The sequence below is a fragment of the Silene latifolia genome, chromosome Y, assembly GCF_048544455.1.
Source record: "Silene latifolia isolate original U9 population chromosome Y, ASM4854445v1, whole genome shotgun sequence".
NCBI classification, from domain to species: Eukaryota; Viridiplantae; Streptophyta; class Magnoliopsida; order Caryophyllales; family Caryophyllaceae; genus Silene; species Silene latifolia.
Window position 1 is genome coordinate 188549607 of NC_133538.1, and position 13348 is coordinate 188562954.

Genomic DNA, 13348 nt, shown 5'->3' on the forward strand with positions numbered 1-13348 from the left:
ATTCATTCAATTTTGATTGTTTCTTTAAACAATAATTTCATCCGAGTAATGATACAATTCAATTACTCAGACCGTATCTCATTTAATCACATTTCAATTTGATACGTAAATTTTTCTTCCAAAAATCGTCCGTCAATTTTCAAGTAATTTAATTAACTCGTAACATTATACGATTAATTAAATAATCAATTAAGAGTGTTGCCCTATAGGTATGACCTAGGGGTCAATCGATCACCAAATCGCACGACGTAATGTGAAACTCTAGTCACCCAACCATTACCGATATATGTTGACCAGTTGTGATAACAATATTACTTCCCAATTGTATTCTATATAATGAGACTTAAACATGTGATCATCATGATCAACAGTCGTGATCGCATTATTGTCGGAGGACACATATTCCAACAATCTCCCACTTGTCCTCGACAAGTGTGCGTCACCAATTCTCTTGTCCTATTACTATCTCCCACTCAATGCAAGGTGTCTTTGGGTCGTACTTGCAAGTGATCATATCGAGAGTGGTTTCCTCGATCTGGAGAATAACCGATTGACCAGATTTATCTATCATAGATACCTTCCGAGCGTGGCCACGCATTTCGAGTTCATTACTCCTCGAGTGGCCCTGAGATATTGTTATAACCCCGACTAGGGATGGACAATTCTATGGCACTCATTCCTTCGACTAGCCACACCATCATAACCCAAAATATGCCCATTTGACCCCATTTACGAAGGTCGTAGTAACACAAATCAAAGTTAATCAAACTGTGCCATCTTAGGTGAATAGTCTTTAGTCAAAAGAATCGACTCATTTGAATACTATAGTAGCTCTCGCCACGACCAGGCTATATAAATTTTCCAGAACTCTATAAGCGGTCATTAGGCCCGACAAAATGTTCCTAATAATCTGCCTATGTGATCGACTAGTCATCTCACATGACTTTATGGCACTTGAACTTGCCATCAATCGCATCACACTCTAGTCACTTCGAGACGTCACCTCATATAAGTAACTATGGGCAAAAACAATGTTAATCCATGTTCACTTTAACGGGGTTCAATTGTCTCTACAACCCGTTTGGATATAACAATGTACAAGGTGAGTTAATAATAACTCAAACGACAAATGTCGACATCACACTCGGGTAGTCAATATCATATTACAACCTTGTGATGTATATCATCAGTGTAAACACTTATTGATTGCAATAGAAGTTTAACATCCCATGTGTCCATGTGTTCAAACTTCTTACACTTGCAATTTCCTTCACATTCATGTTCTCTCTCATAGCATGAATCTTACCAAGTACACATCAAGGTTCCCGACCTTGGTTTCGGTTCTTTAATCTTGAAAGAACTTTCTTATCGACTATCACATAGCGAACGAATTTGTGATGAATGATATAACTTGTACTGATCAAGTACTCCATCCACACACAATGCACTAGGTATATGTTTTGTAGAATCTTGTAACAATTGACAAGATTATTTAGCTTAGCACTTCTCACAAGTCCTAGCTTGACTAGAAAAGATTGATTTTTGAATAACCTCTTATTCAACCAAGCATTTTTCCAAAAACTTCTCATTTCTCTTTCTAGGCTTGAAAGAATTTGGGATTCCCATAAATCCTCATATGTGCTCGGATTTTCTACAATATGTGCAACCTCTTAACACACAATGGAACATACCGTCAAACACTGAAATCGCTCATCGGATTCTACTTGAGAATTCATGACGTTTCTATTATGGCTCACAAATCAATCATCATGCTCTTATGCATATGATTTATAATTGGACATGTACATGATTATTCTAATGGCGGAAACATTAGTTACAAATAATCATGAGATCAACCATTCATAGATTCAATGAACGACCATGACTGCTAATGGCAATTCCATTTTCATCTACATGAATAACCTATGTTAATGTTGATACGATGTGCATCTCTTAATACTAACCCAACATCCCTTGATGTAATTGGATTCATCATAGTCCATTTTCATCCATAATTGAAAACTCAAAAGCTTCTTTATGAAAGAAGGTATTAGCTCATCATTCTTTAATGAGTAATGAGTTTTATACATTCAAGGATGATAGCTCCCACTAAATTCCATGTCTTCACATGAGAATTTCCTAACTCCCACTCAATTCTACATATTTCGAAATTGACTTCTCAATCGAAACTCTTATTGAGAATTGAAATATAAATTGCATTGCCAAGTTATTAGGATAAAACCATATATGTTCCCATCATATCCTTTCAAAATACCTATTTTGAAGAGGTCTCATCTTAACCTTACGGAAAGAGATTTTAAATCTCCAACACACTCATGTCATAATGATGTGTAGTAATGTCATTATTCAAATATAAACAATATCTAGAATACGTCCTTCACAATTACCCTTTTGGAAGGAGGTTTAACCATTTCATAGGGAGGTTAAGCAATGACATTTGCGTGGTTAAAACTTTGGCCATTGAAGATATCGGTATATCAATCTTTGCAACTCGATCATAACTAGTATGTTACTTTGATTCATTTAGGCTCTTAAGTAAATCTCAAGGTTGAAACTATTGGTCAAATATTTTATAAACTAAGTCAAAAACTTGTTAAGACTTTACATTAGTCATTTTTCTTCCAAAACTTTCTTTTGGTCTCTTCGTGTAGTTATCTTGAGAATAATCTCTTATGATAATCGTACTTGGTCTCTTTAGTCATATCGAACTAACTTGAGACCATAGATCTCATCTATTCGGCATACTATGTAAATAGATATACCTTCATTCAAATCATTTTCTCTTGCGAAGATCTTCACTTACACAAGTACACAATTTTATCTTGTCTTGTGTGTTGTGTCCTCATATTTCTCCCACTCTATCTTTAGAATAAATACACTATATATTCAAAGATAACATATGAGACACAAATTAATGATGTTGAAGTATAAGGAAAACTATCTCATAGATAGACTAATAGTTATTGATATCATATGTGGACTTGGTGATTGACATTCCTTTATGAGAGTTCATAGACTCAAAATCGCTTTATAAATGATCATACACAAGCCTTAAGCATGTGGACATATAATGAAACCCGTCATTATAGATGATCATACACATACCCGTCATTAGATCACTTTAAGTGACTAATGTTATGTTTCAAAGTGCAAGCATTTAAAGATGAATTTTTAGAACATAAAAGGATAAATGATAAAACGGGTGACTTGGGTTGCAAACCAAGTCACCATCATCCAAAATACAAACCATTATCCAAAATACCTTTCCATGTCGAACACGGAAACTTAAATTTCTAAAAATCCAAAACACAACTTAAAATAAGACAATGAAAAGCAAAGCTCCATAAAAGCTATCCTTAGCTTCTCCATGGTTTCTCATGCTTGTTTTTCCTTTCCTTTGTCTTTGCTTGGTGGAGGCCCTATTTACAATAAAAAGGGAGATACATTATCACAACTTTGCATCATATTACCATAGTTGAATTTGAAACATAAAAGAAGGATAGTCATTTACCTACTGGAGTGATCTTTCCAGCTTTGATATCACCAAGGTATTTGGAACAATTTCTTTTCCAATGTCCCATGCCATTACAATAATGGCACTTATCAAGAGGACCCTTCTTGACTTTGGAGGTGCTAGCTTCACAAGACTTAGCTTTGGTGAATGTGGGAGCTTGCTTCTTGCCCTTTCTCCCATTCTTCTTGAACTTCCCCTTACTCTTAGTGCTTATATTAAGCACATCCTTGAGAGGGTTCACATTTAACCCCATGTCCCTCTCGGCTTGCACAAGTAACTTGTGCAACTCCTCAAGAGACGGGTCCTAGTCTTGCATGTTAAAATTCACCCGGAATTGCACATATGCCTTGACTTTGGACAAGGAGTGTAGAATCCTATCTACGATGAGTTCTTTGGGGATTTCAACCTTTTGAATTTTCAAGGTCTCGACAAGCTCCATGAGTTTGAGCACATGAGGGCTAACCTTTTGGCCCTCTTTGAAGTCGAGATCAAAGAATGCCGCGGCCGCCTCATATTGGACGATCCGCGGAGTTTGTGAAAACATGGTCACAAGTTTGTAGTAAATCTCATTAGCATTGCCCATTTTAAAGGCTCTCCTTTGGAGGTCCGCCTCCATCGCAAATATTAAGACATTTTTCATTGCGGCGGACTCCTTTTGGTAAGCCTCATATGCTTCCCTAGTGGCCGCGGTGGACCTAGTGGAGGGTTTGGGTGGAGAGGCCTCGGTAAGGTAACGAAGCTTGTCGTCACCTTCGGCGGCTAATTTGAGTTGGGCATCCCATTCGGAGAAATTTGACCCATTCTTTTCAAGTTTACATCGATCCATAAAGGATCGGAGCCAAGACGAACTAGCGAGTGGTGTAGCATTAGGAGTTGGTGTTGATGTTGCCATTTGTTATGAAAAAGAAGTGGTCTACAAAACAAAAATATATAAGGAGTAAAACAAATGTTGTTTTAATAATACTTGTAAAATGTATGATTTAAACAAGTTTTATGCATTTTTCTAGTGACCTCTACCCAACTAGATAAATGATTCCAAGACCCAAATTCATATTGACTTAGGCACGGTATGGCCGATGAAACCTTTATCAATATAACTCGGTGGATTAACGTTTTAATCGATTCTACTTTTAGAACTCTTGGTCGATAAAATTACTCTAATATTTATCTATAGCCCGGAACACATGCAACTACGGTCGCGAATACTTCCGTTGAGCTCAATCCAAATTTCGAATAAATGTGTCCATGATCCAAGTCCACATCAACTTGGGCACGGTATGGCCGATGAAACCCTCATTACCATGAACTCGGTGGATTAACATTCATCACCCACTTCCCCTACGTAACAAGGTTTGTACCCCGGTAGGGCCGAGTGCACTCCCTCGCGAAATAGGTTTTCATGGTTTCTACTATTTGGTAAGGCTATGTCTCAATTGTTTGTTTTAGCGAGAGGTCATGTCAATTTATTATCTATCACCTTTTAAGTGAACTAAAGCGGTGAACTACGATAATTCGAATTGACACGGTCGATAAACTCGATAAAATAAGGATGCATGTTTTAGTTATGGCGATTTAGCGATGCATGCGACATAAAATAAAATGCAAGCATAAAGATAAATAAATCCTAGTATGACCTTTCCTAAAATAGAAAAACTATTTAACTATTACATATTCGGAAACCAACTCCATTGGTCCCTTGAACTTGGTTGTGACACGCATCTCGAGGTAACACCGTCTTTATGTATCGCCATTCTTGAAGAAATCCGTCTTTTGGAACTCCGGAATGAATAAAATTACATAACAAATTACATAATTTCCTATTATACATTTGTAACTAAAATAAAATAAATTTATTAAATTACAAAACGGTGATACGAGATCACAATAAAAATTACAACCGAATCGGTATTCCCATACATTTCGGGAAATACCAATTAAAATCTAAGGCCATACTAAGTAAAATTACATAATTCAAAATTACATAAATTAAAATGATGACAATCATAAAGAAAATGCAGCATTATAATATGTATGAACATGCTCAATTTTAATGCTAAATCGCCTTTAAATAGCCAATATCGTATATTACTCGGTTTTTACGGATTTGCGTGATTTCAACATTTTATAATCACAAAAATACATAAACTCATATTTATGCATAAGTTAATTACCCTAACCTCTTAGGACTCAAAATTTAGTTTTCACTAATAATTTGACCATAATTAACCCATATTTACAAAATTGTTCATAAATGGACCAAAAATTACAAAAATAAGCTATTAAACTTCAAATAAATCACAAAATTTCAAATAAATTCAAAATTTGAAATTTAAACTCATGAACATTCTGGAAAAATTCCATGACACTCATAATGTTCAAAATCTTAGGTTAAAAATTTCGAAAATTTACCGGAAAAACAATGTTGCGGTTTTTCGATTTTTAATAAAATAATCATAAAAACATGGAAAAATTATTTTCATTAACTTTTCAATTTTAGATCTGAAAAAGATAATAAAATGCAACATTAGACGTTTTTCCTAAGTCATAGATTATGTTTTATTAATTTTCCACTAATAATGTCACTATTTATGCTATTTTTCTTCAAAAATCCATAAATCATGCAAAAAGACTTCTTTATAGCCAATTATTTTACACACATCTTGTAAAATGTCATGTGACAACATATTAATTTTCTATGACCAGATTCGAAATTTAACTCATATTAACCTATTTTTCACCTAAATCCGAATTTAATAATGAAAAATTCATTTTTCGAGCATAACAAGTCCAAAAATTATGAAAATTTACAGGTTATCTCAAAATAATATATGTGACAACATATCCAAAAACCAACTGAAAATTCGAAGTATAGCTAATTTTAGACCAAAAATGACATTTTTACTCACAAAATCACATTTAAATGCCATTATTGTAAATTATGAACAATAAAAATCCGAAAAATTAACCAAAATATCCTAAAACATTTTAGGACCAGAAATATTAACATGCATGGATTAATTTCGTGATATCTCATAATAACACAAATTTTACAAGTTTTATTTGTTATTCTTATAACTCGGAAAAACTTTTAACCGATTTGCATGCAAACAACCGTGGCTCTTGATACCGATTGAAAGAAATGTAGATTCATATACATACTAACATACTCATATATGTCGAAATTAATTTGTCATAAAATTAAATGTGGATTTTATGCATGCAAACAAGATAAAAATAGAGGAGAAATCATGTCCTTACATTGAAGATTTCGGTTATATTGGGCACAAGAGAGATCACCTTTCTCTCTTGTTCTTGAGCTTTCCCTTATGGAAGAACAAAGATCCAAGTGTAGGATCTCTCCCTAAGCTTTATACCCAAGGCTTTCTCTTAATTTAATTAATATTACAAGAACTAGTAGAATATTAATTAGGTAGAAAATTGAACCAAAATATTTATAAAACACTTGTATGTTTCGGTTTTTGGGGAGGAAGAAGATGGGAGTTTTTATCTCTCTAAAACTCTTATTTTAGATTGTGAAAAGAATGAATGATACACACATAACATTATAGTGTATATGTAAAAATAAGAGGAAAAACCAAGTGGTTTTTCCTCTCTAAAAACCGGCCAAGAGGAGGTGGAGAGGAGCCAATGCATGGACTCATTTGTCTTCACAATGCACCATAGGGTTGCATGGCTAGATTAATAGGTAATCATTGTGTTTACCATTAACTTAATAAAACACAATATTATCCTAATCCACCTCCTTATTTTGGCACAATGGGATAATATGGAATCCATATTATTTTTGTCAATTGTCAATATGTCACATGTCTTATGTCACATAAATTTGTTATGTAATTTTTAACATATTAAAAATCAACGTATTAATAAGAATACGTCACATACAAAAATCGACTTAGTAATTTCACAATTACTTGTGCCAAAATATTTTACCAATTTATAAATCACAACAGATTGTATTTATAATAATTCATTCAATTTTGATTGTTTCTTTAAACAATAATTTCATCCGAGTAATGATACAATTCAATTACTCAGACCGTATCTCATTTAATCACATTTCAATTTGATACGTAAATTTTTCTTCCAAAAATCGTTCGTCAATTTTCAAGTAATTTAATTAACTCGTAACATTATACGATTAATTAAATAATCAATTAAGAGTGTTGCCCTATAGGTATGACCTAGGGGGTCAACTGATCACCACCGTCGCACGACAGTAATGTCAAACTCTAGTCAGCCAATCATTACCGATATATGTTGACCATTTGACAGTAACAATATTACTTCCCAATTGTATTCTATATAATGAGACTTAAACATGTGATCATCATGATCAACAGTCGTGATCGCATTATTGTCGGAGGACACATATTCCAACAAATTACTCCTATTATGTTGTCAAAAGGTTCAACCGAGATGGCAATCAAAATCATAAACATGGCTTGGTGGAGGGGCAGAGTAATGCAGGTGTATATATCAATGCACCCTTGTGCAAAAACTCGGCTATCGGTCGAAATATGCCCATCTATGTAGTTACCGAGTCACGAGTCAACGATATAAACCGAATTGAATCTTATTTCATGGTTAAAATGTTAAATTAACATAAACTTTTCGTCCTATTTAAGAAGGAGAGTCATCACATTTTGGTCATGTTAGATACACTCATTTAGATTACTAAATATAGTCTTTTACCTTGTTAGATACACTCCTTTATCTTCCTAGATACACATCTTTGACAAGCTAGATACACATCCATGACAAGCTAAATACACTCCTTTAGACTGCAAGATGCAGGTCTTAAACTTGCTAGATACACTTCATTACCTTGCTAGATACATATCTATGACCAGCTAGATACACTCTTTTACATTGGTAGATACGGGTCTTTACCTTGTTAGATACACTCATTTACCTTACTAGATAGTGCTAGTTACAGTCTTTTAACTTGCTAGATACACATCTCTAACAAGCTAAATACACTTCATTAGAATGTTAGATACACTCTTTTATTTTGCTAGATACATTCCTTTTCCCTGCTACATACACTCTTTTACCTTGTTAGAGACACATCTTTAACAAGCTAGATACACTTCTTTAGATTACTAGATACATGTTTTTACCTTGCTATATACAGTTATTTATCTTATTAGATACACATCCATTGCATACTAGATACAGTCTTTTACATTGATAGATACACTCATTTTTTGGAAACACAACGCGAAAAATACAAAAATAATCTAATAAAATTTATAACAATTCAGATATAGTTTTTTCCATCTTACGTACACTTTATTTTATGAAAATGTGTCTAATATTTAATAATTATTGCATCTGCTAACATTTTTTATGAATCATACACCTAATTTACATGAATAATCTGATACAACATGCTAATTCGAGCTAGGATGTTATTTTTTCCAAAATAATCTTGCCGAAAAAAGCTAATTCGTCCTATTGCAATTGTTATTCAGATGACTTATCTTTGTTCTTGGAATTTGCTTTGTTTGTTCTAGCTAACTCATGAATTGCACAAGTTGCAACAATTCATAATCATTGTTTTATGACTACGCTAATTAGTATTGCTCTTATCTGCATTTTGGCAACCATTTTCGTCTCATATGGTGCAATTGGACAGCTCATCGTCATCCATTGCAAGTTCTAATTCGCAGCCTACTTCTACCACACGAGAGACCAACTTAACAGCCAACTTTTACCATTCAATCACACCACCGGACACTAAGAAACCGTCTGCCACTTACTGCACGACCCACACGAGGCAAATGAGGCGACCGTCTCACCATACTCACTGTTGTCCATGCCTCCGGCTAACCACCAATAGAAACTATCACAATCGTGGAGCACCATTCCCCAAAATCGAACCCAAAAACTACGATACCCCTACATCTATGCTCATAATCGAGCGATTAATGTCACCGTCAACTACAACATACACTCGTTGTGACATCCATATACCACCTAACCCCGCAAAAATCATTGTCGAGGCGCTAATACAGCCACCAAGGAGAGGTAAAGGGAGTTTCGAATGGCTCGGAAGTGGTGGTTAATTAGATCTGGGTCACCAAATGCCGAGTATGTCTATAACGTTAATGGTCAGAGGAGGCGATTGTGGTGGTGGTCTGCATCGCCGGTGATATGAATGATGGCAATGAGATGTGAAGGTGTAAAAAGTGTAGGAGGAATCCAATCGGCTATAATGGTGTTCGTCACCGCCGATGGAGTAGGTAGCCATGGATTCTTCGTGGTCGTCGTGCCGACAGCAGGCCGCGTAGGCACCAATATGCGAGTATGTAACTGTTGATTGGTAAGGGGAGGATAGAGAAGAAGGAGAGAGTCTGGTTATGGATTGATTTAGAAATAACCTCAGCCTTTTATTTTGACTTAATTCAAATGTTATTATGGAGTTCGTACGGTTCGCACCGTAAGGTAGTTCATACGGGACCCCGCCTCTCTCTCTCTCATTTCATAAATCACACCAAAAAAACTAATAAATCACCTCCCTTCAACGCGTCGATGCCGCCACCATTAACCTCTCCATCAACCCCGACAACCTCCTACCACTGCCAACACCAAAAAAAAACGACCACCCTTATTTTTCCCCTTTATTCACTGGAGCCCACTACCAACACCCACCAACACCACAACCACTACAGCCCCGCCACCACCACCACCAGATCTGCGACCCACCAACACTCTTTCACGACCCACTCACCCCAACCACCCCGATAACATCCTATCACCACCATTCTCCTCTCCGTCCATCTCTCTTTTTTCTTTTGGAATTTAGATCTATCACTAATGAAGCGAGATCTACCACCACGAAGGTGGGGATGGGGCTGTGAGGCTGGTGCCGGATCTGGTAAGAAAGTGTATGAGTGGGTGGTGGTGGTGTTGGTCATTGGTGGTGGTGATGTCGCTGTCAGAAAGTGGTGGGTGGGGTTTGTTGCCTTTTCTTTCTGTCACAAGTTTTCTTTTTTTAAAAAAAAATAAGCGTTTAATTATATTAGAAGCGATATTGGAGATTTAGGTTATATATTTCAAATATCGTCATGTTTTACATTTTTTCAAATCTCGTCTTGTTTAAATATTTTTCGTATATTAAATTTTGTATATTAAATTTCGTATATCTCATATAGTTCAAATATTTCAAATTTCGTATTTAAAATCTCATCTTGTTATTTATTTTCTCAAATATCGTTTTGTAAATTCATCTTGTTATATATTTTTTTTTCAGATATCGTTTTTATTTTGTGAGATCATTTTCATCTTAGTATTAAATAGTTTCATATAAATTGTTATGGATCTCGTATTTTTTGGTGAAAAAATAGTCGTGGTTATTGTTGGTTGTTGAGTTGGTGTTATTATTTGACGGTGGTGGTCGACTGAAGTTACACAATAAAGAACTTAAGTTACTCCCTCAATGAACTAAAGTTCCACTCTCAATGAATTGAAGTTACAGTCTTAATATGGACTAAAGTTACACTCATAAAACATAGAGGTTACACTCGTAAATCAGTTAAAATTAAAAAAATTCAAAATAAGATGTGTTAAAATTACTTTGTTGTATAAAATTACATTATTAAGGGTTAAACTGACACTTTGAAAATACTAAACTGTCATAAACATGTCTTAAAATTACAAAAAATTAAAATAATATAAGTCAAAATCACCTTTTGGTATAAAGTTATACTATTCAGAATTAAAGTTACACTCGTAAAACTCTAAAGTTCCATTCTAAAAATGCTAAAATGTCATAAACTTATCTTAAAATTTAAAAAATCCAAAATAATATAAGTCAAAATCACTTTTTGGTATAAAGTTACACTATTTAGAATTAAAGTTACACTTGTAGAAGACAAAAGTTACACTCTAAAAATACTAAAATGTCATAAACTAAGCAAATGTGAGAAACAATGATAGAGAGAGAGAGAAACAAACGCAATTAGGGTTCATTGTGAGATTAGTAATGACTAGGTATCGCAAATCAATTGCTATCAATAAATCTTCTCTTCCTAAATCGTTAATTAATCAAAAACCAAAAAATATTACTTCTAATATGTCGATTAATACTCAATCTGAAACGAATCTCGAAACTATTAATGGAATTCCAGTTGCAGCAGAGTTACCAGAGTCGACTCAGATTAATGAGAATGAAGGTGTGAATGCGAGTGGGGTGCAGCCATTTGATATGTCATCGGAGTTGGAAGTTATTGAGGAGGAAGATGATGATGAGTGGATGGAAGTTTGAAGCTAAGCCAATTCCTCAGCCACGACTCCTGGTATGCTTCAATTAATTGCTGATGATGTACAATCTGAGTTAGATTATTGGTCAAACGCAATTTACTGTTATATTTTGGGGGCTAATCCTCCATGGACTGTAATTGCTGGGTTTATCAAAAGAATGCGGTCCGAGGAAACAATCGATAAGATTTCATTTAAGTCGAATGGGGTTTTCCTTATTTGATTTAAAATAGTATCCAAGAAACAGTTACTAGTACAGGTTGGGCCATTGTTCTTTGATAATAAACCTGTGATTGTCAGAGAATGGACACCTGATGCTAAATTGGAGAAAGAGGAAGTGGATATGGTGCCTATTTGGATTCGATTTTATGGCCTGATCATTAAATTATGGGGACCTGGTTTATTGAAAATTGCTGGGTTAGTAGGCCAACCAGTTAGAATTGACGCAGATACTCAGGACAAAAATTTTTTGTGGTTTGCCAGGGTCATGGTTAATGTTAAAGTAGGGCAGATTTTACCCGATTCAATACGGTTTTTGGATGAGTTGGATATTAATCATCACCAGATTGTGCATTATGAATGAAAAACTATACGCTATGATGAGTGCAAGGAGATGCGACATGAGACTAAGAATTGCAGAAAGAATGAGATAAGGAAGGAGAAATTAAAAGGGGAGCAGAAGCAAATATGGAGACCAATTCAGAAACCTGCTGCTAAGATGAATGAAGGTGCGATCTCTGGGTTTGTCTTGAATGCCCAAGAGTTTCCAGTACTGACACCTGCTCATGTGTCTGGGACTGGTCCTCATATCACTTTAGCTCCAGTTCAGTCACTTGGGATTACTCCTTTATTCACTCCAATGCCTGGTATTGGAACTAAGACGCCTACCTCTTTAGTAAGGATTATTACACGAGTTAATAGGCAGGAAGGTGGTACTAGTGATGCAGAATGTAGGAAAACCTTCCGAGATTCTCTCAATACTGCAGTTCTAGGCAGTAGAGAGGGTAATAGTGGGCATGGGACTATTTTGCTTACCAGTGATCATGGTTAGTATGGGATTTTGGAATGTTAAGGGTGTAACAGCCCTAATAAGCAGAGGGACATTAGATGTCTTTTGCTGAATAATATTAGTCTAGTTGGGTTAATGGAAACAAAAGTTAGATCTTGTTTTGTCAATAAAGTTCATCAAGGATTAGGGAATCAGTTTTCTTTAATTACCGATAATATGTGGAGTAGGGAGAATCTGGGTTTTATGGGTTGATTTGGTGTTTCAGGTAAATGTTCTGGGATGTGAAGCATAGGTCATTCACTGTAAGATAAATTATAGACCTTATGGTGTGAGTTGGTGGATGTCTTTTGTTTATGGGTTTAACAAATTGGTGGAAAGGGAGCCCCTCTAGATATCTTTGAAGAATATGCATCATCAAGTTCAGGGGCCTTGGCTAGTTTGTGGAGATTTTAATAATGTGCTTGGGTTTGAGGAAAGAATAGGGCTCTTACTACTACAAATATTTGATAAGAAACCTG